The sequence below is a fragment of the Pteropus medius genome, unplaced genomic scaffold, assembly GCF_902729225.1.
Source record: "Pteropus medius unplaced genomic scaffold, Ma_sr-lr_union100, whole genome shotgun sequence".
Lineage (NCBI taxonomy): Eukaryota > Metazoa > Chordata > Mammalia > Chiroptera > Pteropodidae > Pteropus > Pteropus medius.
The window spans coordinates 10,137,166-10,162,226 of NW_024340849.1; the positions used below are offsets into that span (position 1 = coordinate 10,137,166).

The 25,061-nt window shown below is 45.4% G+C and overlaps 1 protein-coding gene across 5 annotated transcripts in view; it reads left to right on the forward strand.

The window, feature by feature from the left end:
• Positions 1-25,061, forward strand: part of RNF152 (ring finger protein 152) — a 70,291-nt gene that overhangs the window by 23,422 nt on the left and 21,808 nt on the right. The window contains exon 3 of one of the 5 annotated variants that reach the window (XM_039840271.1): positions 3,205-3,401. The exons of the other annotated variants lie outside the window; for them this stretch is intronic. The gene's annotated coding sequence lies outside the window, so the exon portion shown is untranslated. The remainder of the gene's footprint in view (positions 1-3,204; positions 3,402-25,061) is intronic. 5 annotated transcript variants of the gene reach the window in all.

Sequence of the window (25,061 nt, forward strand, 5' to 3'; positions counted from 1 at the left end):
AATATACGGAAAAGGCAGCTGATTAGAGAGAGCGCTCCACCCACGTATCTTATCGTCAGTGCTTTTCAGTTTAAGCCTTTCAAGCTTATCCTTTCCTGGGGCACCTGCCACCCACTCTGGCCCTGTCTTCGTTCCCCTTACTGGATGTTGCTGTGGAAAGGGCTCCTTCAGCCATCAGAGGTTGTCGGACATAAGTCTGGGTGCTCCAGCCTCTCAAACAAACGCTCTGAATTCCAGCTTCAGGAAGGTGTGCCTTTTGGGGGGTGACGAGAGTGTGGAAGGGCCTGGTGGTTACACAGGAGTATGCGACGATTCAGAAGCACTGAGCGTGATAGAATGCCAAGGCCAGAGATCTTACCTGTCAAGCCTGGAAAACGTGTTCAATTCTTTTCCTTGAAGACCCTTCAATGTGGAAAGCCGGTCAGAGAATTGGCAGTTTGTGTCTATAGCAGTGTCATCCCAACGGCTGGAAAAGGGAAAGGGGCTACTTTTCAAGGCCAACAAATTTGATTTCCTTTGGAACTTTCGTTTAATTCATCTTTTAAAAAACAAAACAAAACAAGATTTAGGGCTGTTTTTTACGCCTACCCCCTTCCCCCCCCACCTGCACGTTTTTTTGAAAGCCTTTTACTTTGTCAACAGAAGTTCTTTTCAGGATGGTCATCTCATCTGTGGGCAGCCCCTGATCTGGTCTGTGCCTCAGTTTCCTCACGTGTAGAGTGGGAATGACGGCGCCCGCCCTCCTTCCCTGCTCTGTACATGGTAACGAAGATGAAGGGTGGTCATAGGTATGAAAACCCCTAATCGCTTTCTGGCGTGTGAGGCAGAGAACTGTGAGGGTCGGGGGGGTGGGGGTGGGGTGAAGGACTGTGTGTGAACAGGGAGAAAAAGCACCTTTAGTTCCTACCCATCCCCATTTCTTCTCCAGCGTAGGCCCTGACTTAGGTAGTCTGGCTTCTTAGTGGAAGGACGCTCCCTCTGAGGGACTCAGGGCTGGTCTTTCTGCCTCCGGGCCAGCCAGGCAGGCGGCCAGGCTATGAAACGGGCCCCTTGGCATAGACAGGCATTTTCTCTCTCCTGTTCAGTGCTGCTTCTAAATCGAGAGGTTTTTTATGATTCCTCAGCTGTTCGTTTTTCCCTTGTGTTAATTTCCTAGGGCTGCTCTGACAAAGTACCACAAACTGGGTGGCTTATGGCAACGGAAATGTACCCTCTCACAGTTCCAGAGGCTTGTAGATGCATCGCTCTGATCTCTGCCTGTCATCACATGGCCTTCTCTCCTCACTTGTCACTTCTCTTCTTCCTAAGGACACAAGTCGTGTCGGATTAATCCAGTATGACCTCATCTTCACTAAACATGCGACAACTCTGCTTCCCACGAGGCAGTATTCTGAGATACTGGGGATACACCTCAGAACATACCTCAACACATACCTTTTTGGGTGACACCATTCAACCTATCACCCTCACTCCCCCGGCCCCCCACACACATAGGGGGTTTGATATTCAGTCCTATTGCAGCTTCAAGCGCATTTTCGGAGGGCAGCATATGCCATCCTGGCTCCTCCCAGAGCTGGTCGCTGTGACCTTATGCCTCTGATGGCTGTGTCGTGAGCCCCTGGGAACATGGTCTGTGAGAGTATCGTGTACCCTTAGGAAGCAACTCAGAGTTTGAATCAGCCCCAGAACAGCTCTCTGATGGTCTGCCGCCACTTTCGCTGAAGTCAGCTGAGCCTGGCACCGAGAAGCTTCGATGGGACCACCGGGAGGAACAAAAGTCCTTCCAGTTATATTGGAAACAATAGGTTTTATCAGAAGTACTGAGGTGGGAATTTGAGCAAACACATATGTCCCACCCTGCGAGGTGGCGTGAGTACGCGCCGGCTCCTGAGTGGTGCCTGCAGGTGACGGTGACTGCGGGGCCCAGCACTCGGCTCCAATGGTCCGTAATACGGGGTCATGGCCACGGGGCATCCGATCCGCCCGCGTGGGTTAGAAGCTCCTCCTTTGCCCTCCTGCACTCAGTACTTGACATCACCCCGTCCGTAAGAAACACGGACTTTCCCCAAACAGCGTCCATGTAGTAAGAAGGAAGCCAGGAGACCTTGAGCTTCGCCTTGGTTTTGCCCTTGTCTTGCCCACTAAACTTAAGCACACTTCTTATTAAAAAGGATCCCAAGTTTCTCATCTCTGTGTGAAAAAAGTGAAACGTGATGTATCATGATGTCTGCAAGGCAATTAATAGGTTGCTGTATGCGAGCTGCTGGTGGATCTCAAGTAAACGGGGGTGAGGATGAGGAGAGCCCCTCACTGGCTCTCTTCACGAATAAATAGTAAAAGCTGACAGTGGCTTGGACCGAAGTATTTCAGGAAGAACTAGATCTGAAATGCAGAGGGCCGGTTGAGGGGTGCCAGTCTTGTTCTCAGGGCCTGGCTGGGCCCGGAAGGCGTGCCGTGGTCCACCTTCAGATTAAGTGGAGGAAATGCAGGAGGGCTGGGGACCTCCCGTGTCCCCTCGGAGTGACGAATTGCAATAGGATGTTGAAGGAGATAGAGCTGGTGACTTTTTCCAGAGGCGGCAATATTGCAGGGGCAGGCTCCTGGTTCAGGGTGCCGGGTTGTAGGGTTGGCAGGTCCAGGTGGCTTGGAGGTGGGAGGGGCAGCCAGGAGTCCAGTGAGCTTCAGACCTGGAGGGCTAAGAAACCCAGAAAGGACTCACATGAAGGTAGAGGAGCCCTGGGCAGGAAGTCACAGCAGCGCTGGCAGTCAAGGGGACTTGGGCGGGGGTCCCAGAGAGTTGCTCCAAAGCTACCTGGATGTCCCCATTAAGATTCGGGCTGGTCCCAGAACCTGGGGGTGGGGAAAGGGATTGCAGTTGGGAGAAGTCAGGGCTGGGGTAGATCTCCAGGTGGGACACCCAATGCCTGAGACAGGGCAGTCGTCCTGCCCAGCCTTGTTATAGGGTCTTAGCCCTGCTTTATTAATTTCAATAGATTTCGTGACAGAGAAGATCCCAAAATAAAGCTGAGCTCATATCCACCACCTCGGCACAGACTGGAGTTATTTTTGCTGCTGCTGCTGCTGTTTTACTTATCTGATTATTTATAATCACAGGGCAAATGCTTTATTTCGGAAAATACTATCGAACGTAGAAGTTGATACACGTCCACAATAAATTTACTTTAAATGACTATCGATTCACAGGGCTGAGGCTGACCCATGTTTGGTGATATGGTACCGCCCAAAAACGGAATGAGCAAAGGCGCAGGCATAGTTTTGATCGCTGGCCAGGGCCTGGAAGACGTGGAAGTGGAGTGTGGGATTCTCGGCTCCTTTCGTGCCCCCGTATGATGAGAACATGGCCGTGAACCATGAGCCGTGCTCATGGGAACACAGGAACCGTGAGGAGAGGAACTGCAGTCCCGATAACCGACTGAGGGGGAGTGTTGTCTTGCCTGTCTCTGCTCGTAGAGAAAACTCCGTTTATGTGGCTGTTAAAAATTTGCTTAATTTTGCCAGGATTCCAACCAGAGTCTTCTGAGGCCCTATGCATTCAGAAGCAAGGCCCAGCCAAAATATATCACAGCTTTTGACATGCAAATTCTTTGAACTTCACCATGAAAATAAAACTACGTGGACACGGTGTTTCAGGCATTGCAATAGGAATTGGGTGATCTGTGTTTTTTTTGTTGTCGTTGTGACTGGACGTTGGATGACTTATTTAATTTCCTTAAAGTCTCAAGTTTTCTTGAAAGTTTCAAGTTTCTCGTCTGCGAAATAGAAAAATTTCTACACTTTCTTCCTCTTTTAGTGTTGGGAGTTATGCAGTGAATAATATACAAAATAGTGTTTGAAAACTGATATATTATACGACTGATACATAGGAATTATCGGCACAAAGGTAAAAAGTCAGATTCTCTTTTATCCCTGTTCCCCTGCATCTATTTATATTCGCCTCAGAGTTTTGATTGGAAAATGCTGGTTTTTCCTTGTTTTATTACTCGTTTTAAAAAGTTATCCTGAGTAATAGCACTATAGTCTAGATGAGGGCCATTTGAAGAGGAATTATGCAGAAGGATGTTTGTAAATAATGCTTAGGTGACACTATTGTGATAATTATGGCTTTTTGGAGATGAGTTTTATAGCGAGTCCTCAATTTTCCTGTCACTTTTTTTCTGGGGTCCCACTTAAGCCAGCACATTTGTTTCACAGAACTAGCCGTTTGGGGATCTGAATCCCGAGGGAGTGAGTTCAACAGCTCTGTGAACCTACTTTTCTTCTTCTGTGGCTAATTCTGCGGACCCCCCAGGAGGACAAAGGCGGCAATATCAACCTACTCCTCCACCCCTAGTAGCACACCCCTTCAGATAGTCAGTTTCCAGCTCCAGCGAACAGCTGTCCCTGGATCACAGTGACCTTGAATGCTGTGATGAACCCTCGGTGGCCAGAGGGCCCCAGCGATGATGCTTCATAGGGAATCCGCACCCCAAGGATGACCCCCATCCCTCCCATCCCTTCTGTGCCTGTACCTGGGGAGCTCTGAGTGCTGAAGGCAACATGAAGGTGCAAGACCCTCCTTCAGATAACTATAAGTGTCCTCGGGGGTCTGCGAAACAAACTCTTGGGAACCCCAAGCTCTGTGGCTTTCCCAGGAGATATACCCGTTGTATATATCACCGCACCATTCTCCACCTTATGTGTGTTCTCCAGCTTTTAGTTGTTGGAGAATCTCGAACGTCAGCTGCATTGTCTTCACTTGACTCACCAACTCAGTTCGAATCTATTTTCAGGTTGAAGTCAGCCAATAAATTTTGTTAATGGACCTTCTGGAAGCTTCTAGAGTCAGAAGGGGAGGAGGTCTTGGAGATCATCTTGTCCAGCCCTCCCACTTTATTCATGAGAGCTGAGATCCAAAGGAGTTGAGAGACTGGTCCAGGTTTTGCCGTGAGTTAAGGCAGAGCCGGGACGGGAACTTGGGGCTCTTCTACGACCTGGATGCAGGGAAATATCAACTGTCCATATTTAAATATGGAGTAAGGAGTACTTCGCAGGTGTTTAGTTTAGCCAGGCTATTTTTGAGGTTGTGGTATTACCAAAATAATGAATCACACAGACTAGAACATCCTGTTTTTATTACATGTTTATGGTTGACTCCTGGTAAACCAGAATTTCCTTATGTTGTTACCCTTGTTGAAAAGCGTTACCGAATGCATTGGTTTGCTTTTCGGAATTAGTGACCAAAACTGACTTTTCGATGTCACAGAATCTCGCCGCCCCTTAGAATCATTCCAAATATTGGTTATCATTTCATAAGATTATAGCTTCAGAGCATGGATTTGGCATGGGCACAGGCCCCACAGTCTGTTCCAGTATGGTCGCTCCTCCCCGCCACATTAGCTTATTTACAGTATAGTGTATTCTGGTTGTCCGAATTCTTCCGCATGACCTTTAAGAGCCCAGTTTGCGGTGATTTTATTGTCTTGTGGACGGAGCGATGAGTTGCTGGGATCACACCAGTTGCATTCTGATGAGCCATTGATTTTCTCTTCCTTTTCACGGCAGACTGAACACAGACTCAGGCAAGGTCTAAGCTTGGCGGCGAGAGTCGCCGGGCTTGTTTATTTTCTCTTGCTGTTAAAGTGGCTGTGATTCAGCGATTCGCCAGGCTCTTCTCTCCCTGACGAGCTATGCTAGTGAGAGCAGAGGAGTTTGAAACTCCAAGGCAGCAGTGACAGTGTGACCGTCAGATTAGAATACCCTTCATGTAGAAGGCCTTCACCCCCTGCTTCCCGATTACCCCAGCCAGGATATGCCACATTCCAGAAGATCACCGAGACTCTGATTACCAGCCCTCAGCCCTCTTGACTTCCGTCCATTGAGAGGAAGAGAGAAAAGAACTATGGAAAATGACCGAGAGGACAATTTCCCATGTACTCCTGAGTAGGTTGTTTCGAACATGGAGGATGTGGACACCACCTATTACAGGTTTTCCTGGAGACGGTTACGGTGCATATGTGTGCCTTAGCAAGTTCAGATGGCTTTGCTGTCATAACTGAGGGCTTGCTTTTTCCCACCCCCACGTACTTTCTTGCGTGAGTCGTCTCTCCGATAGCTGTGGCATCGAAGTCTGTCTGATGAATTACCGCCTCAGGGGGCTTGCCGGTTCTTCTGGACCGTGGGGAGGGGGTCTGGTTTGAGACAGGTTAACCAGTGGCGGTACGTGGCACTGGAGGTTGCCACTTGGCGTGTGTTGGTTGACGAACAGAGGTAATGTGTGGGCAAAGTGAAAACATTTCTCGTTGAGTATGGCGAAAGCTTGGAAAAGAAAAGAATATTGCAAACATCACCTCATCGCGGGGAGGCGACAGGAGTGCCAGAAAGAAAGTGGGGCTGGGAGTTATAGGATTAGGTTTAGATTCAGCCCTGCTGGAGACGTGGGACCTGGTCAGGTCGTGCAGCCCTGAGCCTCAGTTTCCATTGAATAATGAGGATGGTGTGCAGGGCAGTGGGTATAATGGTTGGTGGGGATGTTTGCTTACTCCGTGGTAGGCTGAATAATGGCCCCAAAGATGTCCTTGTCCCAGGCCTTGGAACCTGACGATGTTACCTGACATGGCAGAAGGAACTTTGCAGAGGTGATTAAGGATCTGGAAATGGAAAGATGATCCTGGAGTATCTGGATGGGTCCGATGTAATCACAAGGGTCCTTCCCTATAAGGGAGAGGCAGCAGAGGAGTATGAGGAAGGGGCCGTGAGTCAAGGGATGAAGGCGGCTTCTAGAAGCTGAAAAAGGCAAGGAAACGGATTCTCCCCTCAGCCTTCCGAAGGAACCAGCTGTGCCCATGCCTTGACTTTAGCCCAAGTGGACTAATTCGAACATCTAGCCTCTAGAACAATAAGAATAAATTCATGTTGTTTTAAGCCACTGAACTTATAATAATTTGTTACAGCAACGATAACAAATGAATACCCTTACTTATCTCATAGTTCTTGTAATGGTTAAATGTGACTTCGTATTTATATATTTCTAAATCTCAAAGTACTGCATAGATGTTAGTACTTTTAAAATGAACTCGTGTATTTATCTGCATTTCCAGGTTAAGGTGGTCAAGATATGCTAAGACCAGGGGAATGATAATCAGGACTTTTCAATTATGCAGCGAACAGTCTGTCTGAAAATTTAAACCCATGTCATCAAATGATCTTTAATTGGGAAATTGCTCATCATCATTGGTGTCTGTGAGTAACTTTTTAGGCAAGCAGGCAGGTGTGTACCTTACTTCTGTACCTGTGGTCTCAACCTTGGATGCTCACCAGAGTCACCAGGAGAGCTTTTAAACATCCAATGTTCAGGCCACACCCCAGGACCATTATATCGGAATCTCTGCAGGTGGAACCTGAACATTGGTATTTTTAAAAGCTCTCCAGGTGATTGCAGTGTCTTGTGTCTGATGAGTAAGATTTTTAGGTCCATTCTCTATGAAGTCTGCTGATCGAGGTGTTCTTCGGAATTTTAAAGGGAAATGGCTCTGCTAAGGACTCTGTGTCGTATCTTTCAACGGGATTACCATATCAGTTTGTGAGCTATGGTGTGTTTCTGGCAAGAAATACAAAAGTATTAGCCAACATCCCTGACGTGTTCAGCAAACAGATTGGCGTGCCCTGGTGGCAAACACAATTTCAGTAAGCAAACACTTTTCTCCTCGTATTGCCCAAAGGTTTTTAAAAGTACTCGTGACAGGGAGAAATGGGAAACACGGAGCCTTTCTCTTCAAATGGTTGTGCCCCTGCGGAATTAATAAATATTGTTTTTACATATGTCGTAGGTCCTTATGTCTCCAGTCTGGAGGAGAAAATAATCATTTTGAGATTTCTTTCTTTGGAACCACTGTCGCCGGAAGGAGCTGTGGTCTTTGAAAAGCGCCAGTGCCGACTCCTTGTGTTCCCGGGTGCTCTGAGCTGCGATGTGCCGCGGAGGGCCTCTCCGGGCCGCCTGTCACTAGGAGCGCCCCGGCCTTTGATGGCAGGTGACGTTATCTGCCTTATACGTGTCACAGGGAGGGTATGATAGATAGAATTGTGTCTATAAATCACAAAGGGCTATGCAGATGTGGCTATTGTGTTTTCGTTGGGAATTCTGGGTTGAAGTTAGAAAGATGAGAGAAAGCCTGTAGCATTAGCTTATTGTAATTATGTATAAGAACAGGTGGGTCCTTAGTGACCAAGTAGAGACACTGGCTGTAGATGGCGTGTGATTTCTTACGGGTCATGTAACCAGCTGGGTTTAATTTTCTCATCTATTAATGGAAACATTAATGCTTGGCTTTCTTAAGAGGGCCCTGGACGAATTTGGCTGTCCAGACAGCAGGGCAGTGTTTGAGTGTAGCTCTGGGTTATACTGTCTTAGTTTATATCTTGGTTCTGAAACTCACTGTCTGGGGGACACTCAGGAAGCTGTTTCACCTGCCTGTACCTCGGGTTTCGCATCTGTAAAATGGGTGAATAAGATACCTTCTCATAGGGCTGTTGTAAGGGTGAGCTAAGGCACCAGCCCGGGGTGCGTCACCATAGCTCTGCTCTCCTGCCTCCTAACCCTTGACCCTGGGCAGTGCAGGAGCCTGGATAAGTGTTTTATCCTCTTCTCTTCCTTTTCTCCTTCTCCCCCTTTAATAAATATTTACTGGATACCTACTACTCATAGGAACTACATTATGGATATAATTTTTATGCAAAGTAGACACTCTTGTCAAGAACTTTAATGGTGTAAAAGCTTGATTTAAAATATGGATACAGAGTAGTGATGGGGAGGGATTGGGTGGAGAAAAGCCTATCTTGTTTCTGATAGATCAGAAATGTAACACCTTAAACGGTTTATTTGCACCAACGAGAGTAAGATGAGGAGATGTTTCTATAATTGTGGATATCAGTAGACGGTCGTAGGGACCAGGCAGAGGAATGTTGTTGGCACGTTGCTGGTGCCTCAGACAGTCTCCTGGAGAGTGGACCTGGTTCTCCGATCTGATTGGCCAGACAATCAATCGTCTATCAAAGTGAACAGGATGACAGCGGAGTTCCACAGGCCTGGCGCTGTGCCAGCTGTGTAGGGGGTGGGGAATGCATGTCCCACACGGAGGTGTCAGAGAATCTGGAGACCTCACATGGAAGGGTGTGGCCGTTTCCTCGATGCTGTGAGTGTGGGGTAGCAGCTTCAGGAAGCTTTTTTACTAGATCCCTGAGCTCAAAGAGGTACTTTGGGTATTTGATGGTTCATGAAATTGTTTATTTTTTAACCTACTTTTTGGGTACCATTCATAGACAGGTTTTTCTTTGCGTTCGTGAACTTATATTTTTTTCCTAGAAAATGGTCTAAAATGAAATGCTCTTTTCCCAAGATTTCCCTTGGTGTGAATTTCTTGTGTTCTAATCAAGTCTATGTAGTTCGGCCCTGCTTTTCAGTAACTTGGGTTTTTCTGGTGATTACAGCTATTAATCAAGTTCAGTGGCGACCATAATAGCCATTTGTGTTATTTTCAACTCTACTTTTCAAGACTAAAAAAGAGAATTATTTTAAGGACACGGAATAATTCTAGAGAATGCTCGAAGAACTTTTACGCTTTTACCAATTCCATTTCGATCCACATTTGAAAAATGATAACGAAGATTATAATGATGACGATGATTGCATTCTGCCTTCCAGTGGTTATTCTGAACCAGACAGTGTCCTGAGGGCCTTGCACACATATTCTCGTGCATCACCCAGCAACCGTATGAGGCCATGCTTTCTTAGTTTTTGTGTTTTCCAGATGAAGGGCATTGAGGCACAACGAGGTTGGATAAATCGTCCACGTTCAAAAGGCTCATCAGGGAAAGGTCTACCACTTGATCACATGTGGGGCAGACTCAGGTGTGCTTTCCACACTGCTGTATCACCGCCTTGGTCGAAATCCACACTTAGGTCAGTAGAGAGGAGCCCCTAAACAAGGCAGGAAAAGCCTATTAGCTAATTTGCCCCAGTAAGTCCCTGCCGGGTTTGGTTGAGTATTTATCTTAGAGAGAGGGACACTGAGCTGCTGAGAAATTGGGAACTGCCTCACGTCACAAAGTAAATCATCAGTGGAACTTAATCCAGAAGCTAGCGGCTCCTTAAACTCACTCAACAGAGACTCAGTCTATACACAACTGCACAATCTACTTCAATTTAAATGCATTGATGAGGGAGAGATCCATTTCGTTTTGGGTAATCTGGAACTAGAATTTGGATTAAATTCTACAACTTCTTTTTTCATATTTTAGAAAACTTCACAGGCTTTGGCATGAGGGCACTGGTCACTCTGGGCAGGTTACCCCACCTCGGCAATGAATACTTCCTACATGTGGCTGGTGGTGGGGTGGATGCTAATGGTACCTAAGGCTTTGTAGATATTTGCTATAAATTGCACAGTGGTTGGTCACTTGCTATGCGTTTTTAATAATTTAAGAGAGCAGTGTTCTCAAAACTGTCATCATGGGTTTAGGGAAGTTACTCAGAGTCAACTTCAGGTTAGCAGAAACAGATTTTCTAAAAAGGAAACTCTTTGGCCATACCGCACAGCAATTGTGTCTTAGTTTTTGTGTGTTGGGAGGCCATTCACTTTGGACAAGGAGCTAGTACTTAGGTTCTGAGCTGTTAACCATCCCCTCTCCCCTTCAAGGACTTCTTGACAAAGACTTGGTTTCTAAATCCTAGCGGGTCAACAGATAGCACTGTTAAGAAAGGAAGTTAAAAAAGTTCATGGCCTCTATCTAAGCTCTTTCCTGCACTGATCAAGAACCCGGGATCCCCACCGGCTAACAGGTGTGCTGGGCGTTCTCCACTCAGCCCTCCAGATCATTCTGTATTCCCAGATATTTTTGGGCTGCATCACCCTGGCTCCCTTGCCCTCTGACCTCAGGCTTGGTTTGGCCACTGGCAGGAGGTGGAAGGACAAGAGAGGACAGGTCAGAGCCCTCCTCCCCTCCCCGCTCCCTCTTTGCCTGAGCCCCATTTCTCTTCCTCTCTGTCAGCTCCTGCTGGGCAGGCCCCCTTCTGCATCCCATGGCTATGAGCTTTTCCCGATTCTGGTGACAGGTCCTTACTCCGGCCCTTCAGCCCTGGAGTTGGTAGGGGTCTTCTACTGCCGCTAATCCCTGGGGGCCTTGACAAGACCCTCAACCCTGCACAGGTGTGCATCCAGCCCCTCCCTTAGCCTCTCTTCAAATTCTCCTTAGGAAAATGTAGACGTGTCCAGTTTAAGCCATGCACAGCCTGAGTCCCGGTGTATCAAAATGCTAAGCTTATGGGTATTGTTGCAATTCTGTCATTGACTTCTAGTTTTATTTGGGGGAAGGTGATGGTAGAGAAGTGGTATTATTTTTTTCTTGACTCTATCTGACGTATAAACTTCTCTTTTAGGATGTGGAATTGTTCACACATGCTGTAATTATTAATGGTCAGAGAAAAGCACTATCTGTTGCAAAAACATTGGGAAACCTAGAAAACGTGACCCAGTGTGGTGGGCTGGGGTGGGGGCATATGTCGGTAAGAGCCTGTTCTTCCTGCCACCGCGTAGGACGTCAGTGGGCTGATGGGACAGAAGCCCAGAGGTGGTGTTTCAGTCGAGTGTCTACTACATACCAGACGTGGTTCTAGATGCTGGGGATGCAGCACCAAATAGGACACATGGAGCTGGTGTTCTGGAAACTTAGGCGGTGACGTCAAGCAAAATAAAATAGATAACTTACCTAAGGTGTTTGAATACGACTGTCTGGAGAAAAATAACCAAAGAAACAGGAGCGGGATTGCGGGCGGGTGTTGGGTTCGTAGAAAGGCAGTCAGGGGCGAGCTCTTTAGAGCCGGTGTTTGAGCATAGACTTGTAAGAGGTGACGAGGAAAGACACTTTCATATCTGAGAGAGGAGATTGGAAGCAGAGACGGAAGGGTGGGCCTGGAGCGGAGGGAGCTAGGAGAGGGGACCCCGGGGTGCAGTGGCGCCGGTGGGTGCAGAGCCACATGGGCCATTGTGAGAACTTTTGTTTTACTTCTTGAGAAATGAGTCGTTACTGTGGTTTTGAGGAAGTGATAGCTAGCTCTGACTTTTGTTGTCACACCATCGCTCTGGATGCAGTACTGAGAGCGGACTGTAGGGCGACCGAGGGTGGGGGGACTTGGAGCCGGAGTAAGATTTTGCTAATACTGGACCAGGATGGGGGCCGTGGAGCTCAGAAAAGTGGTCGGATTCCAGATATTTTTTTAAAAGGTGAAGCTGATGGGAAAGGTGGACGATGAGGTGTATTGGAGAGAGGAAGCATGGATGATGCTGAGGGTTTTGCCTGAGCTGTTGGAAGTTGCTGGCAACTGAGAAGGGAGGATTGTGGGAAGAGCAGGCTTTGGGGTGGGTTGGAGGAAGACTAAGAATTTCATTCTGGACATATTAACTTTGATGAGAAACCCCAGTGGTGATGTCAAATGTGTGACTTTTGTCAGTGTTTGAATGATAGTTTTAAGTTTCACGTGTTATCATTCTTGGTGGCTCGCTTTCTCCGAGATGTGTTTTAAGAAAAAGAAATGTTTACACCATGGCTGTAGTGATTTTGAGAGTAATTCTCAAGGCAGAATATGCAATGCCTGTATTTTCCATTGATGCAAAACCATCTTCATATAGTTAACAGATTCAAGGACACTTGTGGGAATTTATTCTGAGCCAAGAGACTTTTGGCACTGTTTTACCAGCTCTAACGAGAACTACACCAAACCTTTTTTAGAGCAGAGCTTCATGTTATGTCATTATGCAATGAGGGTTTCAAGTCAGCCACAAAAGCAGACCTTGTGCGAATGGAAATAGCACATTAACAAAGCCCTGATTTGCTTGTGTGTTAAAGCTTTGCTGCCCTTTTAGATAGATTTTTGATTTTAAATGTTATTCTGGTACCTCTTTTTTGTGCTTTTCTCTCCACTTTTTTTTTTTCTGAACGTTCTGTTTTCTTGTTGGTAATGCCACAGTTGCTCCCAAAGTGAAGTTAGATTATAAATATGGGGAGAAAAAACATTGGTGTTTATTGAGCAGCTATTTGCTGGCTGCTGGGCTAGATGCCTTCCTAGTTACCCATTTTATCCTTAAGACTATTTTGAAATAGGTGTGACTGTTCTTGCTTAGCAGATGAGGATACTGAATCTCGGTGAGGCTAAATTGACTTGCAAGAGGCCACATAGCTAATTAGTAACGTGCGTTGAGATTCCAGTACGGATTAGTGAATCTCCAAGGTCCAGGGCCTCACCTGTGCTCAAGCAAAGTTCTCTTTTTCAGGCAGTTTAATGCTTCTAGGTGTCGGTGCATTGCTTTGTCTGGCTTTCTTACTGTTGGAGGAGAGGGCAGCCATGCCGATATTTTTCTCTGCTTGAAGCTTCTTTCATAAATGTTTCTGCGAATGTACTGGAAGGTCTGGGGCACACCTGCTGTGTGCCGTGTTGGTAGGTGGCAGCGAGTCCTCTGGGGGCTTCCATTCTAGCCAACATTAAATAAGGAATCACATGGGAAAAGAGCGTGAGAATAAGGGAGGAGCAGGTGCTCCGTGAGCGTGTGTCGGTCTGTCTGGGACCACATGAACCTCACCTCAACCTCCAAGCCAAAGAATTGTCAGCTTAGGAGGTAGGGCAGAAGGCTCTTGGCAGCAGGAACAGCATGAGGGTCTGAGCTCGGCCTGAACTTGGAGTAGCTGAGATTGCACAGGTGCAGTGGATGGAGGTGAAGAGAGGTGGGCCGAGGCCGATAGAAGTGGTCCACTCTTTGGTGCTGAGTGACTGACGTACCTTTGACTTTTCATTTCATGATACCAGGGCCACTCTCGGGGATTATTTTTGGGGATTTTTCTTTTTAAGGTTAGGAAAAAGCCAAGAACAAGAGCGAACATAGTTGGACTGAGAATTATAAGGTGTGCTGTGCATTGGCTAAATTTTTGAGACAGTTTTCGGTCAGGTTCACCAAATGCAAGTGATTCCTGGGAGGATGTTTTTAACTGAGAGGACTGTCAGCTGGGCGGCCTGCACTACGGGAAGCCAGCTTCTCGAAGAGTGGGAAGTGTGAGTGCATTCAAGGGTAGTTGCATAAACTGGGCCATGTCTTAAAGAATGAATGGATCTACCCACTTAAGATGGGACGATAGAAACCTTCAAACTTCTCAAAACCTTTCATAAGAGAAGAAACCTTTTTGACTATAAACTTCAGACTTCAGCACCTAAATTGATGGAACATTGATGCTTTCTAGCACAGAAGTTCCCAGGCGGCCCACTTGGCTTGAGTGGCAGTCTGAATGGCATGCAGTGAGTGCCCAGCTGGCGTGAGCTGGCGTGTGGGCCTGGCCAGACGTCTGGCACCCAGAGCGACTTCATTGTGTGACCAGGTTTTATCTGAGGTCCCTAACATTTCCCTGCTTACACGGCACAGCCCTAACTGTCACCTCTACAAGTGAATAAGAAAGTGATCTTCACTCAGCCTCCCTACGAGTATAAAAACCCTACAGTGTCACCAACATTGTTCTGCCTTCGTATCCACGTATGGCCCCTGGGAGGAACAGAGGGAATAAAATAAATGAAACAGGTTCTTTGTTACTTGCCTTACATGCATTGTTCATCAGTAGGGTGAGCAGGTGAATAAATGCCTTTTGGCAAGGCCATTGTGAGTATCTAAAGGTCATCAAGTCTTTATAAACTCAGGGAAGATGCCATTTGCACAGCTCCTTGAGAAATCAAGTTTCATTGCATCTTATTGCCCTCATTGGAGATACAGGTTTCAAGCACATGCGACCCACAGACCCACGTTATACTTTTATTCTCGCCTCCAAAGTTATTACGTAGATGACATGAATGAATAATTTGTTGGACTATGTGTACTGGTGATTTAGAAGCTTATCTTCTAGATAAAAAAAAAAATGCTGCTGTGAATATCCTACAGTTCCGAATATGTTTCTCCCACATAAACAACCACAACAAATTGAGTGACAAATATGTTTCTCCCACATAAACAACCACAACCAAATTGAGTGACAAATCTTCTTTGCCATGATGAAGGACAGCAGTCAGGTATTTATTGTTTTTATGATTTCCTATGTCCTATTACCCACAAGTCTTTTCAGATTAGTTGTATAAGATTTTATAAAAGGACTTTGCTCATGAATTTGACTTTGGCTTTCATACAAAATGATAAGCATCATTTGTGCTTTGTAACGTTTTATGCTTGTGCTTGCTAGGCGCCTGGATACTTACTCTAGAGTTTCAAACAATAGCTGACAATCCTACAGAAAGTTAATATCTATCTAATCTGATGAGGCTTGACTTGAGAAACCATTGAAAGTGGCTAGAAACACACCATCGACCTAGGTCGTTTCTAGCTGGAGCTGGCTTTTTGGTTAGGATGTGCATGAGTTGAAAAGAAAATAGTTTCCTCAATCACTTGAAACAGTCGTCGAGGTGCCCCTGGGACCTCATGGGCTGTTCTAAACTCCTTCCCATAGCGCAGGTCAGCGGGCACCTGGCCAGATCTGACTTTAAAATGCAAGACCCTTGGGAGGAAACCCATGTAAACCACTTCTGTTCCGTGCAGTCAGATGATTGCGGTAGAAGGGAGCCAGTCAGGCGAGCGACTCCACAAGGCTCACCCGAGAAGGTGCTCCTTAGTCAGGCGCGTGACCTCTTGCCACAAAGGAAGGGGACAGGCCAGAGAAGAGCCTGGTGCAGGTCTTCAGTTTTGAGAAAACAAGTCTCCAGGGAAACATAGGCCTTGTGACTGTTGGCCTGAGTCTGACAGCTGCCAGGCTTGTTAAAGGAATGACGGCGGCCTCCAGGAGAGAAATGGGCTGCTTGGAACACCAGAGAATGTTGTTCCGCTTTTATGGCTGGCATCTGGTCAGCTGTCAATTAATAGCGCCGTGCTGTGGGCTAGAAAACTCAGCCACAAAAGATCTTTCAGGAAATGTGGAATTATTCTGACCCTCATTGTGTCGGCTGGAAAATGGAACAATGGCTTGTTCATAACAAATTGTTCAGTAGGAAAAAATGTAGTAATGGGAATTTCTGGTTAAGTACATAACAAAGTGAATATGAGAAACTTGTGGTAAAAATAAATGTGAACCCTTAAAAAAAAAAGTTCAGAACTGAGTTTAGTTTTGTGATTTGCTGTTAGATTCCTTGTGCAGGCTTCAAAGTAATGCTGGCTAGTACAGTCCTCGGGCCCAATCCAGCCTGCCTTTTGTTTTTGTAAATAAAGTTTTATTGGAACATGGGCATGCTCCATTCATTTGTATATTGTACATGGGTGCTTTCTGATACAATGGCAGAGTTGAGTAATTGTAACAGATACTGTATGGCTCACAAAGCCTAAAATATTTACCATCTGTCCCTGTAGAGAAAAAGTGTGCTGACCTCTGTCCTAGAACTTTGCCACTCAGAGCAGCATTGGTGACGCATTGGCACATTAAAGTTTGAGAAGCAGCAGCCTAGGGTAGTTATAGGCACAATTCTGTTTGTGTGCAAATGTGTATTTTTCTGTATGTCCACCCTTTCAGAGATAGAGGGGTGTGTACCCTATTACTTCTCAGAATGGTTTGGAACTACCAAAAGTTTCGAATCATTAGACTGGAAAAGGGATGGTTACAAATATCTCGCTACACCAAAATATGTCAGATCCAGCTTGAACTCGTTTATTTATTTATTCTTAAATAAAGGATATAAGATTTGTAGCACAGCACAACTATGGGATATGCCATTTTGTAACTATTATTAATGTACAAGGGACCATTACATGGATATTGGTTTCTTGAGCCATAATAGCTAGTGTCATATCACATTGTGGTTCTGAAGATGTTTGTTATGTGCCTCTCCCACCTTGGAAAAATGAAAGCTCTGAGGTCCAGAATTATAGGACTTTGTAATGACTTTTTATGGGTACCCACTAGAAATCACTGCTCATTAGCCTGACAGCGTTATTAAACATCCATCATGTATGGAACCCTGCAGGAATTTCTAAAAAGCATAAGACGGAATCTAAAATGGTCTGAGGCTAACTTCCGATCACCTTTCCCACGAAAGGCTGTTTCATGTACACTGTGGGACTTCCTCACCCCATAGCAGGCTCCTACGGTAGGTAGTAGGAACTAGAAGATTTATATGTTACCTCTAGGTTACCTAGATGCACACCTGCCTCTGGGGTTGGACCCTGAGCAGATCAGTCAAGGGAAGAATTCAATGGTGCCTTTAGAACACTGTGGTGTCAGAGGTAGAGGAGGAAAAGAAGCTCAGAAAAAGCAGAACTTGCTGAGAAGCACTGACCTGGGGACCAGAAATCACCCACACCAACCTAAAAAGGTACATATCACTTTGCTGCACCACCTTAAACTTTCTGACCCCTTAGAAATTAATGCAGAGTAAGGTGGACTGCACTATTAAGAATGTGAATGTGTTTTGGTGCTGTTTTTCAAGAAGCGGGGAGGGGTCAGCCCTGGATTCTGGGAGCTCGTGGTGGGGCTGTGAGTAGGGAGTTATATGCAGGGCAGGACTGGCTCTCGGGCTGCCGAGGACCCAGGGGCTTTGAAAGTCCACTTATGAAGCCAAGAAGTTTAGAAGCAAACACACAGAACAGTATGGCAAGAGACGTGACCGAGAATGACACATCGGATGGAACTAGGAGCCCCCGCGTCAGAGCGTGGGGCTTTGGAAGATGGGGAGGAGCTGGGAGGGGCTGGACAGGACCTCCGCTTGGAGGGCACGGCTCCTTGAGGTTGTGGATTATGAAGAAAAGACATACCAGTCCAGGTTGCAGGATCCGAGGAGACTTTACTGCTGTTGAGGCTTCTCTGCTTCAGGGGAGCAAGACTTCGCATATTTCCGGTGGAGCTCGGGGGTTACGTATATTTCCTAGCCGTGTCCTCGGACAGGGCCAGAGAGCAGTGATACCCGATGGTCACGAGCACACCTATTACCCAGATCTCTGCTTCTGAATGCCATTCTGCACTAAAAGGAATGAACTCCGTGGAGAAATAACCAATTCCAGGCCTGGGGCATGGTAAATATAACATGAGCCTAAAACGTTGCGTGTTTTGTTTGTTTTTTTGTTTGTTTGTTTTTGCCGCAGAGGAAGTGCTGAAAGAATGATGGGCACGTGTCAAAAGGACACGGGCCAGCTTGAAGGAGCTCCCAACAGCCAAAGGTGGGGCATTTTCAGCATCAAGTAAATATAGTAGTCATGGATAATATAACTCATTGAATAATATAAAATCAGTGAATCCGTACTAATATGAATAAAATAAATAAAGAAAAGAGGGTAGTCCACCTTCTATAGAATGTCAACTAATAAATGTAGAAGAAAGGGTAGAATTAAAAATCATCATTTGGCAAACAGCATGTTATAATTAATTCAGGCAAGAAATTTTAAAGCGTGCGAAAATTAGTGGGCCAGATAGTGTGATAATAAATCAGATGTTTACATAGCCTTCGAGTATCTCTCCACAAAATCCTTGTTAACTATAAAAGACGAGGGTGGAATTAAAGAGTATCTTTATATTGGAGAAACTCAGGGACAAAGTGAGCAAGTTAATATAACACAACCACCTGCTAGGATGGAATGAGAAAATTACAGCATCACTTCTGCAATGTCTACCCTCTTCCCACCAAATAAAATAATAATAATAATAATAATAATAATAATAATAATAATAATAATGATGATGATGTATAACCTGAATCTATTCATGAGAAAACATCAGACAAACCCAAATGAGGGACATTCTACAGAACAACTTCCAGTAAGCTTCAAAACTGTCAACATTATAACAGTCAAGCACTGTTTCAGGCTGAAGAAGGATAGAGAAATATGACGAGTAAATGCGACATGTGACCATGGATTCTATCCCTTTGAGTAATCAGGACATTTGGTGAAATCTGAACTGTAGGGGTCTCAGTGTTAATTTCCTGATTTGAGCGGTCCTGTACTTACCTTGTAGGAGATACTTAACGGCATACGGGAGTAACAGGACCTCAAGTATTTGCAGGAGGGGAGAAGGAATTAGTTTTTTGCAACAAGATGGGGTCCTGTGGTAATTCTTTTGTTTACTGAGGTTGCGGTCGATAATGGCCAAGTTCAGCTTGGATTGCAGGTGGGTGAGGCAGGTTAAGAGCGAATTGGCAGCCTATGTTGTCTTTAGCAGAGAAGCAGATTCCAGCAGGGACAGGAAGGACCAAGGAACAGATAAAAAGTATCACTTTAGGATAAAGGAGCAGCAACCTACAAAAAGACGAAGGTTGTCCAGGAGGAGGTGAATGGGAGGCAAGGAGTCGAGTCGTGAGAAAGGCTGGGTTATGACTTCAGTACATCTGGATGTGGAGGTGAGAGCAGGGGCCTCGAGTGGGGTTTGAACAGCAGACGTACACGCATCAATCTGTGTGCCGTCCTTAGCTGGGCCCCCCAGTGCTTTGCTGGTCCATGGCGCCGCCTCCATCTCTTCCTAGCTGTGAATGGCAGTGCTGTCTAGGGATGCTCGGTGGCTATAGATGCTTTGGGTCCAAGTTGGTATTGCGGGGAGTTTGCCAGGAGCTTCAGAAGGATTACAACAGTTTAGTCTAGAAAGAGAGTCTGGTTCAAGCTCACACTGAGGTCCATTTCATTTAATCTTGGTTCACTGAGATTCATTAGAAAGTCTTGCTGGCTCAAAGAACAAGCTGATCTACAAGGATGAGATGCTGCTCCTCTGCCTTCGGTTACAGGGCTGATCTTTAGAGTCTGTTTTGCAATTCCCGTTCTGGTCCCTTGGTCGTGCCAAAGTAGGGAAAAACCAGAAGAAGAGTCTGAAATCGAGTATAGAGGATTGTTTCATATTCATCGAATTCACTGAAGAGACAAATGCCTAGCATGTGTTTAAATGCTGTGCTTTTCAAAGATAAAGAACATCTATTTCCCGTTCTAGAAAGACCGAAGTCTGGGGAGAGAACCGTGAGTGCACAAGTAGTAATAACACAGCACGGGGAGTGGTTTCATAAGGGCTGAGGAATTGCAGGGAGGGGAGGCTCCAGCTTTGTAAGGTTGGGGAGGGAAGCCTTCAAGTCAGGGTGGATGGATGGTGGGTGAGTTTCTTCAAAGAAAGGCGCAGCCGCAAGGAGCTGGAGTTGGAGGGTGTCCTGGGGCCGAGAGGAGGCGTGGGGGTGGGCCGTGGGGCCCATGTAATTAAGGGGGGCCCGATTGAAGGGCCTGGTGTGCCACCCCATGAAGTCTGGAAGAATGACTGTATTTGGGCTCCATGAGCCAGGAACTGTGCTCGACATTTTCCCTGGCAAAATAGAAAATTAATCAAGAAAAGCGCAAAGTCAGTTATTAGGTTGCTCAGGCTTCCATGACAAATTGGCGCAGACTGGGTGACATAAACAGCAGAAATGTATTCTCTCACAGTTCTGGAGGCTGGAAGTTTGAGATCAGGGTGTCAGCAGGGTTGGTTTCTTCTGACACCTCCCTCCTTGGCTTACAGAGAGCTGTCTTTTCTCTCTCGTCACATGATCTTCCTGCTGTACGTGTCTGTGTCCAAATTTCCCCTTAGAAGGACGCAGTCATGTTGGACTTGCCCCACTCCACAAGCTAAAATGACCTCATTTTTGCTTCATCACTTTGTTAAGGGCCCTATCTCCAAATACAGTCACATTTTAAGGTGCTAGGGGGTAGGACTTCAACATATGAATTTTGGGGAGACGCAATTCAGCCCATAACAGTCAGAAAGCTCTGTTTTTGTAGAGCCCCACAGAAGTTTTGACAAGGCGATTCGCAGCTTCTCTGTAAGTGTGAGAGGCTTGCTTTAGTTGTGTTGAGACTTTCTCTCGCCTACGATCTTAGAAATAGAAGGAATAAGTTAACAGGTGGAACGGAGATGAATTTTAACATTTCGCCCCATTTGCAGGCATCATGACACTTCATCCCAGAATATTTCCAGCATGAGTCTCCTGAGAACAAGGACATTCTCCTTCAAAGCCACAACATCATTATGACACTCAAGAAATTCACCATTAATTCAGTATCATCTAATATACGGTCCATATTCTAAAATCTCTTATCACGGTAGAGCTTCCCCACCCCACCCCCCATTCTGGATCCCGTCATGGTTATAAGCGTCTCCTCAGTTTTTATAATCTAGAACAGTCTCCTTGCTTTTCGTGTTCCTTTCTCTGACCTTGGCCCATTCCACCCCTGCATGTCTCATTCCTTCATAACTGGATTCAAGGTGAACATTTTGGCATGGTACCGCCTAGGTGTTGGCGTGCGCATCCCCTCATGACGTCAGTCTGTTCCATTTGTTGGGTGGCGCTAAATTTGCTTTTTGGTTAAGGTGCTATCTGCCGGATCTCCCCACTGTAAAGATGTCTTTTCCCTTTACCATTTGATAAGCAATCTGTGAGTCGATGCTTCAAGGTAAATAAACTGTCTTTTAACAGCCTTTTACCCAATGCTATAAGCATCTCTTGATGATCTTTGCCCAAGTTATAGTCACTACATTGGTGATGGAAAAACGGTGGTTTTGAAAATTTAATCAGTTGTTTTTCATAATAAGCTAACATTTGTCAATTATAAAAGAAAAATCCTCCCCTCATTTCTTTCTTTCCCCTACTTTTTCTGTGTTTTTTTTTTCCCCTCCCTTTCATTATCACTATGGAGTCACAGAATTTTTTTTTTTTAATTAAATATCTTATAAGACATTACTTCTGTCTTAGTTCAGGATGCTATAACAAAATATCACAGACTAGGTGGCTTAAACACCAGACATTTATTTCTCAAGGTTCTGGAGGCGGGGAAGTCCAAGGTCAAGATGTGGGCAGATTCTTGGTGAATATCCGTTTCCTGGCTCGTAGGTGGTTGCCTTCTTGCTGTGTCTTACCATGGCACAGAGAGAGAGGGGGCTTTGGTCTCTTTCTTTTATTTTAAGGGACTGATCCCATTGTGAGGGTTCCATGATCATGAGCTCATCTAAACCTAAGCACCTCCCAAAGGCCCCACCTGCAAGTACCGTCATATTGGGTGTTAGGGCTCAACATATGAATTGGGGGGAGGACACCACATTCAGTCCACACAGCACCATCGTTTTTTTGTACGTTCGAATGTTGCCACATTTGATCAGCGCAGTTCAAGTACCTTCGAGCTGATGCCTAAGGCCATCTTACGTGTCCCCATCTTTCCTACTTGACGGCGTTATCGAATGATTCAGACCCACTTTGTGTTTTCCCTGCCCTGGACCTGGAATCAGCCATTTCTGAAGGATTTCAGGTTCTTTTCTGAGAAATGGTCTTAGAAACCAAGAGCTGGGAACTAAATATACTCGTTGCTGGAATGTCACTGTCTCGAGGCTTTTTCAGTGGGCAAAGCTTAGAATCATCTGTCTGTAAATCATGATCGCATTGTCATGGTTCCACCTTAAATTCAGCACACTGAGTTCCCCCTCACTTTCCCTCATTCCGGTATTTTTATTTTTCTTCTCCACGACAAGCAAATCTTGTTTTCTCAATGGAATTGTTTGTTTTAGCATATCGTATATACAAAATAGTTTCAGAATTACTACTACACTAGCATTCATACCAGCCACAAACCAATTAAGTTCCAGATTGCTTAGAAGTTTTTGTTATTATCACTGTTGAAGAATGCATCCCGTTAAGGGTAGGCAGAGTGCTTATATTCAAAAGTTAAGTGAATGTCGTTATGTAGTCAACTTGAGTTCAGTTCATTTGTTTCTGTTTATATTTGATTTGAGGGTTTGATTTTGCTCATCCTTTTTGGTTTAGTTACTTTTTTTATTTTTGAATACATAAATTGTTCTCATGACTCAAAAGCCACAGATGTATGAAAGGTGTCCCGAGAGAGGCCCTTCGTCACTGTCCCCAACCACTCCCTTATCGGTGACCATTTACATCAGTTGGTTTGTCCTCTATTTATTGTTGTGAAAATAATTAAATATGTTCTCTTACTCCCCTTCTTTCTTTCACCTTGCTCCCCCTCCCCACTTGACAATATAACTTGGCCGTCATTCCCAAGCAGTTCATGGACATCCTCATTCGTCTGTGCCACCACAGTCTAACTGCTCCATGTGGATAGACATCGATTAGTTTCTGTGAATGGGATTTTTTCCCCCACCTCCAGCCTAATCGTTATTGCAAATAACGGGTAAATGAATTATCTCGTGAATATGTTATTTTGTATGTGTGGAGGTATATTTCCAGTATGAATACTTAGAAGTAGAATTGCTGGGTCAACGGGCAAAGTCATCTATAGCTTTGTTAGATAATGGCACCTTTCCCTCTTACCATTTTGTTCCCACAAGAGCAATATTTGAGAGTGCCTGTTTGGGAGTAGATTGTTAGAATCCTTTTAGTTAGAGTAAGGGATTATCAGTGGCTCTCAGCCCTCAATTGACATCACAACTGGCCAGGCAGCTTTTTGCAGATATGGACATTGGGTCTTCACCCCTAGACACTGATCTGTTTAGTCTTCAGAGGACATTATAAGGCATGGATTCAAATTGTTTTTTAGACATAGTAATACTAGTAGAAGACACCTATGTTTAGTCAGCTACACGGTAACTCTGTCCTTTAACAAACTTAACCAGCTTCCAGGAGGAGGTAAATAAAAGCATGCTGTTAATGCATGAACCCTACACTCCTGATTTCTGCATTGTCTACAAATACTGGTGACCATATGCCCTTAATTTTTCAAAAATGGCCTGATAGCAACTCATTTGCAATCATTTCGTGAGCATATATTGAGCACTTACTGAATGCCAGTCATTGCCTAGGTATTGAGAAAAGAATGCAAGCCGATCAGCTGCTGTCCTGAGGGTCTTCGTTCTAGTTGGGGAGTTGCGGGTCAACAGGAGTCCACTGAACCCCTCAGTTGGCCAAACACAGGGTGAGTGTGTAGGCTCCTGCCCTTAAGAACTCACTTTCCAATGAGGGAGTCACAGGTGAGCAGAATGTGATTGTTACAGGAAGGGGTCCTCGGAGAGTGTGGTAGTGTGGTCTCACCCAGCTAGGGCCCTAAGGGAAGACTTCTTGGAATTGGTGATGGACATTTGGGCTGAATTTTTCCAGGCCCAAAAAGGGAACGATAGCTTTCCAAGGTAAGAGAAAGATTTGTGTGCAAAGACTTTGAAGCAAGAGAGGCACGTTGTGTTGCTTTTAGAGACGTTGAAATGGCTCAGCGTGGCTGGGCGTGAGACTCAAGCCAGGGCATGACAAAAAAGATTGGACAAGTAACCAAAGGCCACGTTATTTGTTCCAGTGCCTGCACAGTAGGTGCTCAGTAAATCACTGGATGGGTGATTGCATGAATGATGACTTGCTGATTTGTAGAATAGAGTGGTTTTGCAGTGGCGTTTTGCTAGCCACACTCAAAATAGAAGGAGTTGGTGTTCTCAGTGTATTTCATCTTTTATCTTATAGATGGAACTGAATTTTTTTTTAATGCAAATGGCAATCTGATTATGAAAGGGGCCATAACTGAGAAGGGTCATCTGGGTGATGTATTGCCTCATTCTAGATTGGTGGACAGAAATAAAAATCCCTTCAAATTGTTGTCACACTGTTTCTTTCTCTTTATCTGCTTATTATAATCCAGTTTCAGGGATAGATGGCATTTTAAAAATGCACAGTCCCTTTGGCCCTTAAAGCCCTGTTAGGAGTGTTTCCCTTTAGCTAAAGGAAAAACAAACAGACCAGATAACAGACAGCCCTTTGTTCAGTGATGTTAGCGCTAGAATCACTTCCTCAGGAAATCGTGTTTGTGCGAGAGTCTGTGGTTCTGTGGTCTCACTGACGTTCCATTAGGAGTTGCAGCGATTAAGCGATCCTTTGAAGGACGGGGGTTCCTGATGGAAACTGGAACTGAGTCTGCAGCTGTAGCAGAGGGGCACTGGGAATCACCTTCGATTTGAATTTCTTTGAGGCTTTGCGACCTCTTCTCTCAAAAGTAGGTTAAATTTGACCTTGTTTTAAGTTACTCAATAACCGAGAGCATTAGAGAATTATTTTCTGA